Genomic DNA, 13,615 nt, shown 5'->3' with positions numbered 1-13,615 from the left:
GAATGTTTTAAGAAGTGAGCTCCCTTTTCGTAGTTACATAGGTATAAAACTGCTTATATTTGTTAACAGGTATTTACTCCAATCTAAACCTCTTAACAGAACTAGGCTCATATGTCCAAGGAAACCTTGGGCATTCCTCAAATAACACCATCAATAACAGCATCCCTTCCTGCCATGCCATAATGAAAAATAGTTCCTTCTAACTATTTTTTCAAAGGAAAAAAGGTGAAACATCCCACTGGGGGAAAAATAATAATCCTAATGTAGTCATGCCATAAATATCTCTTTAAATCCTGACCTGGTTGGTTTTGTTACCTCATACAAATACAAAATTTGGTGTATATTCTACAGCAAAGAAACTGGATCAGAACCTGCTGGTCACTGAATTTCAACTAATTTCTTCTTAAAGTAGGAAACTATTAAAAAGGAAAAAATATAAATTGTGAAGAATTGGAAGAACGAGACAGGATACCTTTAGCAGGAAAGAACATTTGAGAAATATAAAATGCTCCACAGGGCTATGTCTAATTCAAATATTTTATATATATATATATATATATATATATATATATATATATATATATGTGTGTGTGTGTGTGTGTGTGTGTGTGTGGAGATGAATTGTATTACTTTTATTATTCTATACTAGCAGTGAAACCTTGTCTTTGTATTGTGTATTATCTACTGTACTTTTTCAGGAACCAACCTCTTATGAGCTGTGATGGTCATTCACTACACCAACCTGGTTTATATTTACGTCATTCACTACACCAACCCTGAGTCTTTTACAACAGCCTGGAAGTACAATGTTATCATAGTTTTACAAGCGAAAATTCTAGAAAATCACATTGTATACCATTTTGGATGTTATTCCCAAGTGTGGTTCAAATGTACTATAAACAAATAAAACAACTAAAATGTGTTGCCCAATGACATTAATATCCATGAGATTTGTTTCATTATTAGGATACAGTATGTATGTTTTTAAAGACCCCCCACAGCCCCTAAAGAGGGCCAATAACAAACATAGGAATAAAGGAATCTGCCTTCGAATGAGTCAGAGCACTGGTCCATCTAATTCAGTACTGTCTACTATACTGACAGACAGTGACTTTCCAGGGTTTCAGATAGGACTCCCTGCCACCCACCCATGCTCTACCCAAAGACACCAGAGAATTAATCTGTGGTTTTCTGCCTCCTCCACCACAACTACTTTATATATCTATGCCCCCTTGGAGAGCCAAGTGGACATAGGCAGCTGTAGAGGCTCTAATTCAGGGGTAGGCAGACGGTCCGGGGATCAGCCTATATTTACATGAGTAGAATGTGTGCTTTTATTTAAAATGCATCTCTGGGCACAAGATGTGGGTCACAACATTATGATGGAAGATTGGGAAATATAATGGAAAACTGATTTAAAATTTACAGATTGTTTCCTATTGAATGAGAATTACATGAAGATGATGTATAGATGGTACACAACACCAGTGCAGTTAGGAAAAATGGGGGGAAAGCGAGGATGATATGTTTTTGGATAATATGTTTTGTTTTAATTTTGAATAAAAAAACTTTAAAAAAAATATTAAAAATGCATCTCTGGGTTATTTGTGGGGCATAGGAAATCGTTCATTCCCCCCCCCCAAAAAATATAGCCCACATGGTCTGAGGGATGGTAGACCGGCCCACGGCTGAAAAAGGTTGTTGACCCCTGCTCTAATTTGTTCATGCATGGGGAGCTAGAATTTAAGCTAGGTTTGAAAGGCCCTTGTCTCATATACTCCCTACCCACCCACCCGTAATACTCCTCACACACACTCTCTAACAGCCAGTGCTATTTTTTTCTAGAAAAAGAGCTGGCTGAGCTCACCAAGAACACCTGCCCTGTTCTCTTAGAATGGCAATGGCAGCCACCTGAGAGATGCCTGATCTGAGTTATGGCTAAAGAAAAGCCCTGCTAACAGACTACTGTATGGCAGTAAAAAAACCTTCCTATTTAGGAAAGCTTTGGAAGCCAGGTCAATTGTTGTATTGCATTTAAATCATTTTTTATTGTCACTGTATTCATAATATCTCTTCCCTTCCCTGAGGTTTTAGTGGTTTATAGCTGCTTTAATTTATTTGTCGCTGCTCTTAAATTACTTTAAAAGTTGGGGTCCTAATTCTACAATTCTATGATTCTATTATTTTGATTTATTATATCCCGCTAACGTATTTGGAAAAGTAGAATATAAATGTTTTAAATAAATAAACACACTGCTTATAGACAAGTAGCATCTGCAACACTAAGCACGTAAGGTAAGAGCATTTTAAAGGTTATGGAGCACAGACATGGGTAAATGTGTTCCAGATGTTTCCAGGTGGGGCCCATCATGTTTCAATTGGTCCTGAATGTTTATTATTAAATGAATACTAACTGGAGTCCATTCTTGGTCATTTCATAAGAGTTCAATATCAAGATTACATAGTATTTTGACATAGTAGAGCTCATCACAAGCAGTAACATTCTGCAAGCATCGAATGGCAAATGAAATGTTTAAAGGACAGACACCAAGGTAGTAAAAGCATTAAACAGCTGCAGAATCTAACCGCATTTGAGATGCATTTGAGATGCATGTTAATGTAAACCCCTCTCACAGAAATTACTTAAATGTCCTCAGAAAATAAAGAGGAAGGGGTAGGGAGCAGGAAAGCTACTACTGCTGTGCTTTACATCAGCATTTAGATCTATTAGCTACCTGTGCTGGCCTGTTTAATTAAACTCTCTGCTGGAAGTGAATAGCTTTTTCTATCAAACATTACCATTTTGAGCTTCACTGCAAGATATATTTTCTTTGAAAGTAGTAGTACTTTCATAAGGCTTTCGCTCCAGCAGTGTTAAAGGCAACTATTTGGGGTTTGTTTCCCCTCCTGAACAGTTTGAGAGAGAATAGGTTTTCAGTTGAAAGTGACAAGTCTATCCTGACACCACTTCTAAGCTTTGTAGAACAGGCCAGCTAATAATTGTTTTTGGTCTTCCAAAAAATGCTTTCTTTGAAGTTTAACCCAGTATGATATGACACCCTTATCTGGTTAAAGAGTTCCAGCTATGTTATTGGTACTGTAACTGGGCTAAAAAGTTCAGTGTCACCCTTCAGAGAAATGGTAACATACTGTATGGAAAACTGTGAGCTAATATGTCCGGTCAAGCAGGCAGTTAACTATGGCTCCCCACCCACCTCTCTCACCAAGCTGGAGGAGGTGGCCTTGGGTGTGATGTTGGAGAAACATTTTCAATATCCAAGTGAGTGGTCCCACCCATCTTGAAAAGCTCCCTGGATCCAATTGGTTTCTGGCAACCAATTGCAAATACCAGTTGCAAATACCCCATTTTCTGACAAAATGATGAAGAGGGTCACAGTGAGGACAGTTGCAAGCACTCTTGGATACACACCTCAGCATCTCGCTGGCTCGGTCACCCCCGAATTCGCGGCGCAGAGCCTCCTGCAGCAGAGCCTGTCGTAGTGTTCCGACGAACAGGCAGGCTCTTCCCCCGAACTCAACTCTCAGGCCCTGGACTCTCAGCCTGGCACCCCTGAGAGCCTGGTGCCCGGGTGCCCCACACCCCTAGCGCCTATGGGTAAGATGGCCCTGGATATGGCCAAATCTGGGATAGCCTGGCCACTGTTGTCCATGTACTGGTAGCCTCCAGATTGGATTACTGAACTGCACTCTAGGTGGGGCTGTCCTTGAGGATGGCCCAGAAGCTTTAGCTAGTGAAAAACACAGCATCTAGACTGCTCATTGGGACAGATTGCCACCATTAATTTAAACCGTCATTGAAAGAATTGCAACTGCAATAGAAAAAAATAGCTGCCAATAAGCTACTAGGATAAGTTCAAGGTGCTAGGACTAGTGTCAAAAGTCCTATACAAATTGGGACCAGGTTATCCAAGATAACTCAATTTATCTACTATTTAATCAGGAATTCCATTCCATATGACGTAGGAAATGAACCTTTAGTATGGTAGCAACTACTCTTTGTTGTTCCTTTAGTGAAGTGTGATCTCTATTATCTTTTTGGAGATAACTGCCTACTGAAGATTTGTCTTTCCAACCAGATTTTTATATCTATACTGCAATTCATATTATTCCTTAATATAGGTTTTTATTGTTGATGTTTTTATTGTTAAATCATTTTGGAATGTTTTATGGGAAGCTATAAACAAACCAACAAACCAACAGACAAACTGAATGATGAAACATTTTTTCTTTGTACAGTGGTACCTCAGGTTAAGTACTTAATTTGTTCCAGAGGTCCATTCTTAACCTGAAACTGTTCTTAACCTGAAGCACAACAAGCTAATGGGGCTTCCTGCTGCTGCCGCACTGCCGGAGCATGATTTCTGTTCTCATCCTGAAGCAAAGTTCTTAACCTGAGGTACTATTTCTGGGTTAGCGGAGTCTGTAACCTGAAGCGTATGTAACCTGAAGCGTATGTAACCCAAGGTACCACTGTATGTGCTGTGTTGCAATCAGACAGCTCATGTAACATCAAACCATAGTTAGTGATATATACCGTAGATTCCAGCGTATTAGGCGACTGGGCATATAAGACAACCCGCCAATTTGGGAGATCGTCTTATATGCTTCGCTGGGCAGCAGCAGTGGGTGGCGGGCTCGGCGCCAGAAGGAAAGCCGCCCAGCGATGCCAGCTTAGGTACTGATTGCTAAAAAAAGAAGGAAAATATATGTATAGATGTGAGCAGAAATAGAAATACTATAACTGAAATAAAATACAATACATCACACTAAGTATGGAATATTGTGACCAAATTAACGTGTGTGCCTGCTCTGTCTGCTGCCCAGATGCTCTTGATGGGCTACTTCAAGGTCCCCACTCTCCCAATCCATGGTTCCTATCTTTAAAACAGACCTGAACCAGAAAACCCTTCAAACAAACTTTCTTATAGAAGGCTGCCCTCTGTAAAATAGGACATTTGTCCACTAGCAATATATGAACTAGTCATAGGTCCACTTGCGGGTAAAATTAAATTAGCTACTTCTTACTTAAGACAAGGGAGGCGGGTGGCGCTGTGGTGTAAACCACTGAGCCTAAGGCTTGCCGACTGGAAGGACGTCTGTTCGAATCCCTGCGACAGGGTGAGCTCCCGTTGCTCGGTCCCTGCTCCTGCCAACCTAGCAGTTCGAAAGGCTGTCAAAGTGCAAGTAGATAAATAGGTACCGCTCCAGCGGGAAGGTAAATGGCATTTCTGTGCGCTGCTCTGGTTTCGCCAGAAGCGGCTTAGTCATGCTTGCCACATGACCCAGAAAAACTGTCTGCAGACAAACGTTGGCTCCCTCAGCCAGTAAAGCGAGATGAGCGCCGCAACCCCAGAGTCGTTCGCAAGTGGACTTCACTGTCAGGGGTCCTTTACCTTTTTACGTAAGACAAACCATAGTTTGCTATTTCAGATGTAATGGCAAAGCATGATTTTTAGTATTTGGTAACTAATGAATAAAATTTGAGTTTGCTAGCCTCCTGTGTGTTCCTAATTTTCCAATGCACATTAGATGTGCCTGGTGTTGTTATACCTAATCCTTTACTATAGTCTCAGGTCCACACATTTCATAGAATCATAGAATTGTAGAATTGGGAGGGACCACAAGGGTCATCTAGTCCAACCGCCTGCAATTCAAGAATCTTTTGCTCAACGTTAGGCTCAAACTCATGACTCTGAGATTAAGAATTTCATGTTGTACTGACTGAGCTCTCACAGACTGAGCTATCCCATGGGGATGAAAAAGTCAGTGAGTGAATGTTTTACAACAGAATCAGGCAACTTGAAAGTTTGCACCATGTTGTAGGTATTTCTATTCAAATTAGAAAGTGCATCATTCCCTAATAAGCATTACTGTATACTATTCTGAACTGCATCTATTCTAAATATACTGCCATTATACAGTACAGGTATTCTTCGTATAACTGGATCTATAACTGGATCTGCAGCAAAAAGTAGTTAGCAGTAAAGAAAGAATATTACTATTCCTCATATTTTGACTGAATTTCATTATCATGAATATAAAGCAATTATCATTGAAAAGATGCACTCTCAAAACTGAATGCACCGCTGAGAATTGCTCTACAAAAGGGATCTTCAAATACTGACAAACAAGTCCCTCCAGACTGTCATGCTGGCTGATTTTATCTACTGCTGGTGTCCTTGCTGGCTTAACAAAAAGAAGATCAAGAGTTTTCCTGGATACTTGGTATTGGGACAAATACACAGTGCTATGAGCTGATGTTTCAGCTAAGAAAACTGTAACAAATTTTATAAGTATAAGCAATGAAACACATACATTTTGTAGCCGATGACTTAGGCCAGACACTGACCTTTAAAAAAAAAAGTGAACAAATAGGTCTTATTTTTGAATGGAATGTGGAATAACAGAATCATTGCTATGCACTGATACCTTTTGACCAATGACAGTCTCTGGTTAATCAACCTTTACAAGGATTTCAAGCACTACAAGGATCCACTGAAGCAGTTAGACCAGGGTGAGAATGCAGCCAAAGAAACGAGTGGACACACCATGACTAATGATGGTCCTCTCATTTCCAGCTCTCTTATTACATAAAGGAACAAGCAATTATCCAAAAGCTACTAACTCACACTACATGCACCACCTGCAAACTTAGATCTTTTAAAATGACCATGCTCCATCAGGGGTTCCAACTTGAATAAAATATTGTAGGGGCCCAGGAAAGTCCCACCCCACATAATTAACCACATGACACAGTGCACACACACCATTTGAATGGGAATGCCCATCAACTATGTGGGGGCCCAGTCCCCTCAAATATTTTATTGTGGAGGCTGTAGCCCCCATGGCCCCTAGGCGTTGGCTCCTATGTGTTCCATTCATTTGTAAAATGGGGCCCCAGATACTTTCTTCCAAGCTAGGCTGAGTCACTTCGGGGAGAGAAGCACCTTAAGGAGCGAGCCGTGGAGGGAAAATAAAGGTAGGAGGAGGGCTCAGTGTTCTTCCCTCTTTAAACTGAACTCAATCATCACTACAAATATATATGAATTGGTTCAGACCCATGCTTCAATACAAAAGGTCTTCTGTCCAAATTTGTAATTTGGACTGGTGTCTGGAAAACAGAACATAAGGATTGACTTCTAAGTGAAGATACAGGGGAAATGAATTTGCACCGGGGGAAAATTCTACTGCTGCAGTGGTGGTGGTGGTAGGACCTCTATAAATAAAACAATTTGGTGTTTTTCCTCTGTGTCTCATAAAACTAACTAGAAGATGGCACCATCCTAACGTTGTGGGATTGGAGGAGAACTATTGCTGATTCTTATATATAACAACAATAAGAGAAGCTTCTTTGGACTTCTTGCATTGAAAGAAATGAATGAACTGAAAAGTCTCAGACTGAAGATTGGAAAAACATCACCTAGCAGAGAGAGGAACAGTGGAATATTAATCTAGATTGGACATTTGTGCAGGGGCCATGCTAACATTTTACAATTTTGAAGAATTATTGTATATATTATTGACAGATGGATAGCTGCAAGTCCTTTTCACCTATTTCTTTTCATCTTTCTTTTTTTCTTTATTCTTTTATTATTCTCTTTAATATTCTCTGTTACTGCATTTTGAAAAGCCTTAATAATACCATAATAAAAAAGGAAAGTGATGGATTGAAGATGAAGGACTTCGTGCAAGAGGCTGGATGGAGAGGATCTCTCAGGGTAAGAGACTGGGGAAAGAGGGGGAAGCTCCCAGGTGAGAGCTGGGAGGGTTTACCCTCCTTTGTGTGGAATAAAGGTTAAGATATAATTTCAAAAGAGAGTTTTTTATTCCCCCCTTCTCTTTTCTCCCTTTCTATTTTCTTCTTTTTGATCTTTTAAAATTTGATTATTAAAAAGAAGAAGAAACTGTCACCATCCAATGAAGCCGAGTGGCAGAAGACTGAGGAAAGGAGAGAAAAGTGGAAGTACAAGAGTAAATAGTAAACTATGGAACTTGTTTCCACAAGATGTGATGATAGCAACCAAGTTGGATAGCTTTAAAGGAGGGTTAGATAAATTAATTGTGGATAAGACAATCAATGGCTACTAGTCATGATGGCCATATACTATTGTACCTTCAGTATCAAAAATAGCATAAATACCAGTTGTTGGAGATCATGAGCAAGAGAATGCTCTTGCACTCACGCCTTTCTTGTAGGCTTTACACAGACATCTTAGTTGTGCACTGTTGGAAACAAAATACTGGACTAACTTGCTTCAAGAGGGCTCTTGTGTCATAACTGAGTTCACAGAAAATTGCCATTAAATATAATAGGGTGAAATTAATATTAAGAATTGCCTAATGGGCCATTCATCTTCCATGATACAATATGATCTAAAACTAGAAAGAGAACAATCATTTGGGACATTTGATATCAAGACTGAAACAAATCACTAGGAAACCTAGTATAAGAAGCAATCTTTCTCCGGAAGAGAGACTAGGCGATCTAATAATGTCCCTAGTTTTTTCCTAATGTTATAAGATGACGTTGTCAATCTTGAGTTCATAATTCAATATTGTCCCTTGACTGAGTTATGGGACTGTGTTCCATGAAGCAGAGCCAGAAGCATTTTCTGAACTCGCCTATAGTCATTTAGCCCCAGAGATCCTGGTTTGATAAAGAATTTTTGTAAACATACCGTAGTTCTCATGGTTCCTTCAAAATCAGTCTCTTTCCATGTAAGCAGTGAGCAAACATATTACACTTCATCAATTAGTACAGAACTAGTTTTTCAAACCTGCATCCTGTGCTTAACTGGGAAATCTGCTTAAATGGGATGTCTCCCAGGAAACCAGTTTAAACCCAATGATACTTTACAGGAATGACTGGTGCTTAGCAAACTGAGCTCTTTTAATGGGAAAGCCTAAAGCAATTTTGTGGTGCTTAGTCCTTTATGCTTCTCAGGCTCCTATGATTTCTTCTTTAATGGCTTTCTGACCTCCATAACCATTATTGTAATGAAGAAAATATATACATTGCCATCTGTTCCTATTTGCTTTCCCCTTTCATGACAAGTGTGGGTCAGTAGCAAGGACTGTGCACTTTTTCAGTAATTATCTTGTCCGCTTAAACTAAATGCTTTCCGTATTTGAAGTACTTTGTTCTAAGACCCAAGTACTATGAAGAAATAAAAGCTCCTCATTTAGATTTCAAATAGCTTCCAAATTATTTGCTCTCTTTCTGTTCAATTCAGAAATATTTCTTTCTGTCCTATCCAGAGCTGAACATGAAGCAAATCTAAGGACAGCTAGAAGTACAAATATATTGTGCTCTTGTTGTTGAACATATTTGGTGGCAGAGGGGTGGCAGAATTATCCGCTGAAGAACAAAACATTCCTACCCACCAAAAAACAAAACATTTGAGACTTAAACCTGATAAGATGGATCTACAGATGAAAGGTAGTAGTAGTAGTAGTAGTAGTAGTGGGTGACCTGTTCTTTCAGGGTTGTACTCCCCCTGAAATAATACATGGACATTCTAGTGGTGATTCAGCTCTGTTACTGGAATCACAAGTGATGTTAGTGGCTCAGAGTGCCTTAGCCATGTAGGTCACTTACATTAAGCTAATTTGACTTTACCTGCCTCACATGACTGTAGTGACAGGGAAAAGTGGGGTAACAATAATTTGGAAATTGGAAAGTGCTGCTTTGTAGTTTTAGCAATATGTCAGCAAAGATGTCAGTAAAAAACAAAATGATTACTGCAACTTTAGCTGCCCTTATGTTTTGAAATGTATTAAATGAAGTATTGTACCTCACTATGATGTTTTGCAATGAAGGGCAGGTTATTTTAATGATTTTAAAAAAATAAAAAATGAGGGGAAGGCTGTGTAGAAACCTTTTCTTCCTGACATCTAATTTTCTTGCATGAAGAAACATCTAGTCACCTTAGCTGAAATCTTGACCACATGCAGGTTTACACCCCGACTGCTGTTTTGGAAGACTACATAATAATGCAGTGTTGTTCCCAGGGGTCTTCTATGGGGGGGGGGGGAGGCAGTTAGCGGCAAGTGAGTTTGCCACCTACAAATGGATAGTGAGATTGTAGGGACATTAACAAGAAGTTACCCCACTTTTCCCTGTCACTACAGTCATGTAGTGACCCACATGGCTAAGAATGTATTTGAACATGGGTCTCTTGGATCTCGGTTTAACATTCTATTCCCAACTTACTGGCTTCCCTGAAGCCCAAATTAGACAAGACACGGTCAACTTAGTAATCTTGTCAACGGAACAAATACAGTTTTGTGAGTTTGTAAATGTAGGTAGGGAATGGTGAGAGGTTTCAAATCTGTTTGGCTTCTGACCATTCTCTCTCCCCTAAAGGAGCTACAAAAGGAATTATCTGTCCTACACTGAATAGCAAGGTAAGGGGTTTTGCCTCCCAATGTTTTATAAACTCACAACCTGGTACAAATGATTTAGTTCATATATTAATATCTTAGGTCTGCAGTTTCTTTCTCTCCTGCAGTTTCAAAAGGAAACTTGAGGACTTCTCTAGGATTAGCAAAGGCATTTTCCTAGCTCCTCCTATGGGTATAGTTTTAGACTACAAAACATGTAGCTTCCAAAGTCTCACAGATATAATTTCCGTTGAAGTTTGGGATGTTTTGATTGATTTTAAAGGAAAATATTACAAACAGAATGGTAACTAGCAAATGAAAGGGGAAGGAAATATACAGAAGGGATAAAAAGGCTATCAACACATATCAAATAAACATTGATCATAAAGTACATCAGCCGATGACTAATTGCAGTTTGCTCTCCAGGAGGCTGCAAGTTTATCCCGTTTCTGAGATCAGTTTAAAGAAGCAGTTTAAAAAATCTTTTTTTAAAGATTTATAATATAATGGTTTTAGCAAACTTATGATTTCCCAAACCTTCATTAACTATTATTTAAAAAAATAATTATTTAAAAAGCTTGAGCTCTCATAGTAGCAACAGTAAGGAAAAAAAATGTCCTGAACATATGAAAGCAAACCTTGTGTTTCTACATAACAAGTAAGTAATACTTTTATTGTGTATCCTATATTGTAAAAACAAGTAACTGTTAGATAAAACAGGCTGCTGTAACTGCTGGAAATTAGTACATAATGCATGCTGTCCTCAGAATGTAGAGGTAACAGGCAGGAAACTGTGAGAAAGGAAATTCAGTAGACTCATCATTAGTATCTGCTCATCTTATCCAGCTTGCCATACTGTCAATAGAAAAGAATGAAGTAATTATTACTATATGACTGAGCATCTGTACCTTTTCCCCTCGCTCCAACCACCTCCAATTATTCTGACACTATTCCTGCCCTTAGGTTAGACTACTACTATTGAACCATTTTTTACAGCTTGTGGCAGGCAATAAAACACACCAAGTCACATCAGCACACTCAGAACACTGGCAGAAGCAAGCAAATCAAAAGCCCATCCAATTATCTTGACTCACTAGTTGAATTTTATTATTTATTTACTGGCTTGCGTCATATTTGGGGATATTTACGAAACCCCAAAAATGTTTTATTGTGCATGGGGGAATCAACTGGTCAGGCCCTACACAAAGAACTGGGAACAAAAGAGCTGCAAAAGGGGTATATTTTCACATTCCTTCAAACCACCTCATAGTCTCCTTTGCTTGCCCGTAGAGCAAAAACGAGTTCTCTTACCTAGAATGTGGGTGGCCAACATGTTGTGTGGGTACCACTGGGAATGAGAGTTTGCAGTCTATGGCACTTTGATAAAATTACTGGAGGATAATAGAGTCCAAGATTAGAATTTATTTTTATTTGCTACTAAAATTAATACTGCCCTCTGTAACGCTAAGTAAGTTTTTAGGGCAAGTTAACAACAATTAATAAAAAGATTAATAAAAGTATGATAAACAAAACAAAAAAAAGCAATACATAACAACAGTTGACTACGGGGATAATAGTCAAATCTATAGCTCAAAAAAGTTTTGGAAATATATATTTTCCCATAACCTAGTTAATCTTGTAAGGAACAGTGATGCTGTGGCATTTGGTGTTCTTGTCTGAGACAGATTGAGCCTATTATTTCCCTTGTACCTAGACCTACAGACTAGTCTTCCTTGCCAGCACTAAACTTGGGAGCATTTGGCCTATAGGCCCAATAAGGCAGGCCTTTGAATTTGGTCCACAAGACCATGGTCACCTGATCAGCCTTAGGATGTGAGACACAGAGAGCTGTTATCTCTGATCTAAGCACTAAGTGCTAAGAAAATAAGGGATCTCTGATCTTAACACTAAGCACCACAGCACTAAAACTGGAGACAAGCCTCTGCCTGCTCTTTGACAGTTTACTCTCAAAACAGCAAGGAGTGTTTCTCTTCTCTTCAATCTGAATTCATATAAGAGATAAGCCTCTTCTCACTCTTTAAAAGGCACTAGGCAGAAGCTTATCTCCAGTTTTAACAGTGTGGGGTTACAGTGCTAAAATCTGAGATAAACTTCCAGGCTACTCCTGTGGATTGAACATAATCACCTGATGTAATATGACGTTAGGTGATTGACAGGTGGGCGATTCCACCCACCTGTCAAAATGGCTTACAGTTCCAGTTCCCCATCCCTGTTCTAACTGGTGTACAACAGCTAAAACCACAATGTTACAAACATACAGTGATGTAATTAAAACTGCAATAAAAATATATATTAAAGCATTGTATGAAACAAAAAAACAGAGTCCAACTTAATGATGTAAAAGAAAGAAAGAAACACACATGATGTTTCCTATACAGTAGGGGGAAGAGTATTACAAACCACAGAGGCAGCACCAGAAAACGTCCCATGAGTCACTGCCATACAACGGTCCATAACACACAACATCACTTACAAGACCTTCCCAGATGATATTCATGAACTACAAGGTCTGTATAGAGGTAATTAGGTTCCAAGATGTTCAGGGGATTATGTATTAATAACAAGAAACTGAGCATGTATCAAGAGCTAATCGGCAGCCAGCGCAGTTCTTTCACCACAGGTGTAAAAGGAGCATATCTGGATGTCCCTATTCTGCACCAGCTACATCTTCCAGAGCAGTCTCAGGGGAAGGATCTCACAGTACCGGTAATTAGAATAATCCAATTAGGAGGTCAGCAATCCCTCATTTGCCCAGCTATCCCTGTCCAGGAAAACTTGTAGTTGGTGTACTAACTGAAGGTGAGTGTAGGTGCTCCTTGCAGTAGCTGACACTTGATCCTTCAAGGACAATGATGGATCCAAGAGCACCTCCAACATTATATTCTTCAAGATCATAAAGAAGGTCCTAAAGCCATGACTGCAGTATATCTAGAAGGCAGACAATTCACAGGCTTTGAAATGGAAGCAAAACAAAAACAAAATAAATTCTGTACTATATCAGTCACGCCTTATCAAAATGCCCACATATGCCCACACATATATATGTGGAACTTTAATTAAAAATAAGGTTTTGGCCTACAATGTAAATCTGAATTATGTGAAAGCAGTAGAATGGGTCCAGCATTTTGCAGCAGCAGTTCTGGCTTTGACAAAGGAAAGAGAGAAAACACACACTCATAAGCTTATATTA

At 39.2% G+C, this 13,615-nt stretch overlaps 1 protein-coding gene across 29 annotated transcripts in view; it reads right to left on the bottom strand.

Annotated features, from left to right (window-relative positions):
• ROBO2 (roundabout guidance receptor 2) overlaps positions 1-13,615 on the bottom strand; it is an 800,601-nt gene that overhangs the window by 181,259 nt on the left and 605,727 nt on the right. The window lies entirely within an intron of this gene.

This window comes from Podarcis gaigeae (assembly GCF_964106915.1).
Source record: "Podarcis gaigeae genome assembly, chromosome: 4".
Taxonomy (NCBI): domain Eukaryota; kingdom Metazoa; phylum Chordata; class Lepidosauria; order Squamata; family Lacertidae; genus Podarcis; species Podarcis gaigeae.
The sequence above is the reverse complement of the archived record's forward strand: the minus strand, read 5'-3'. Positions and strand labels throughout refer to the sequence as shown.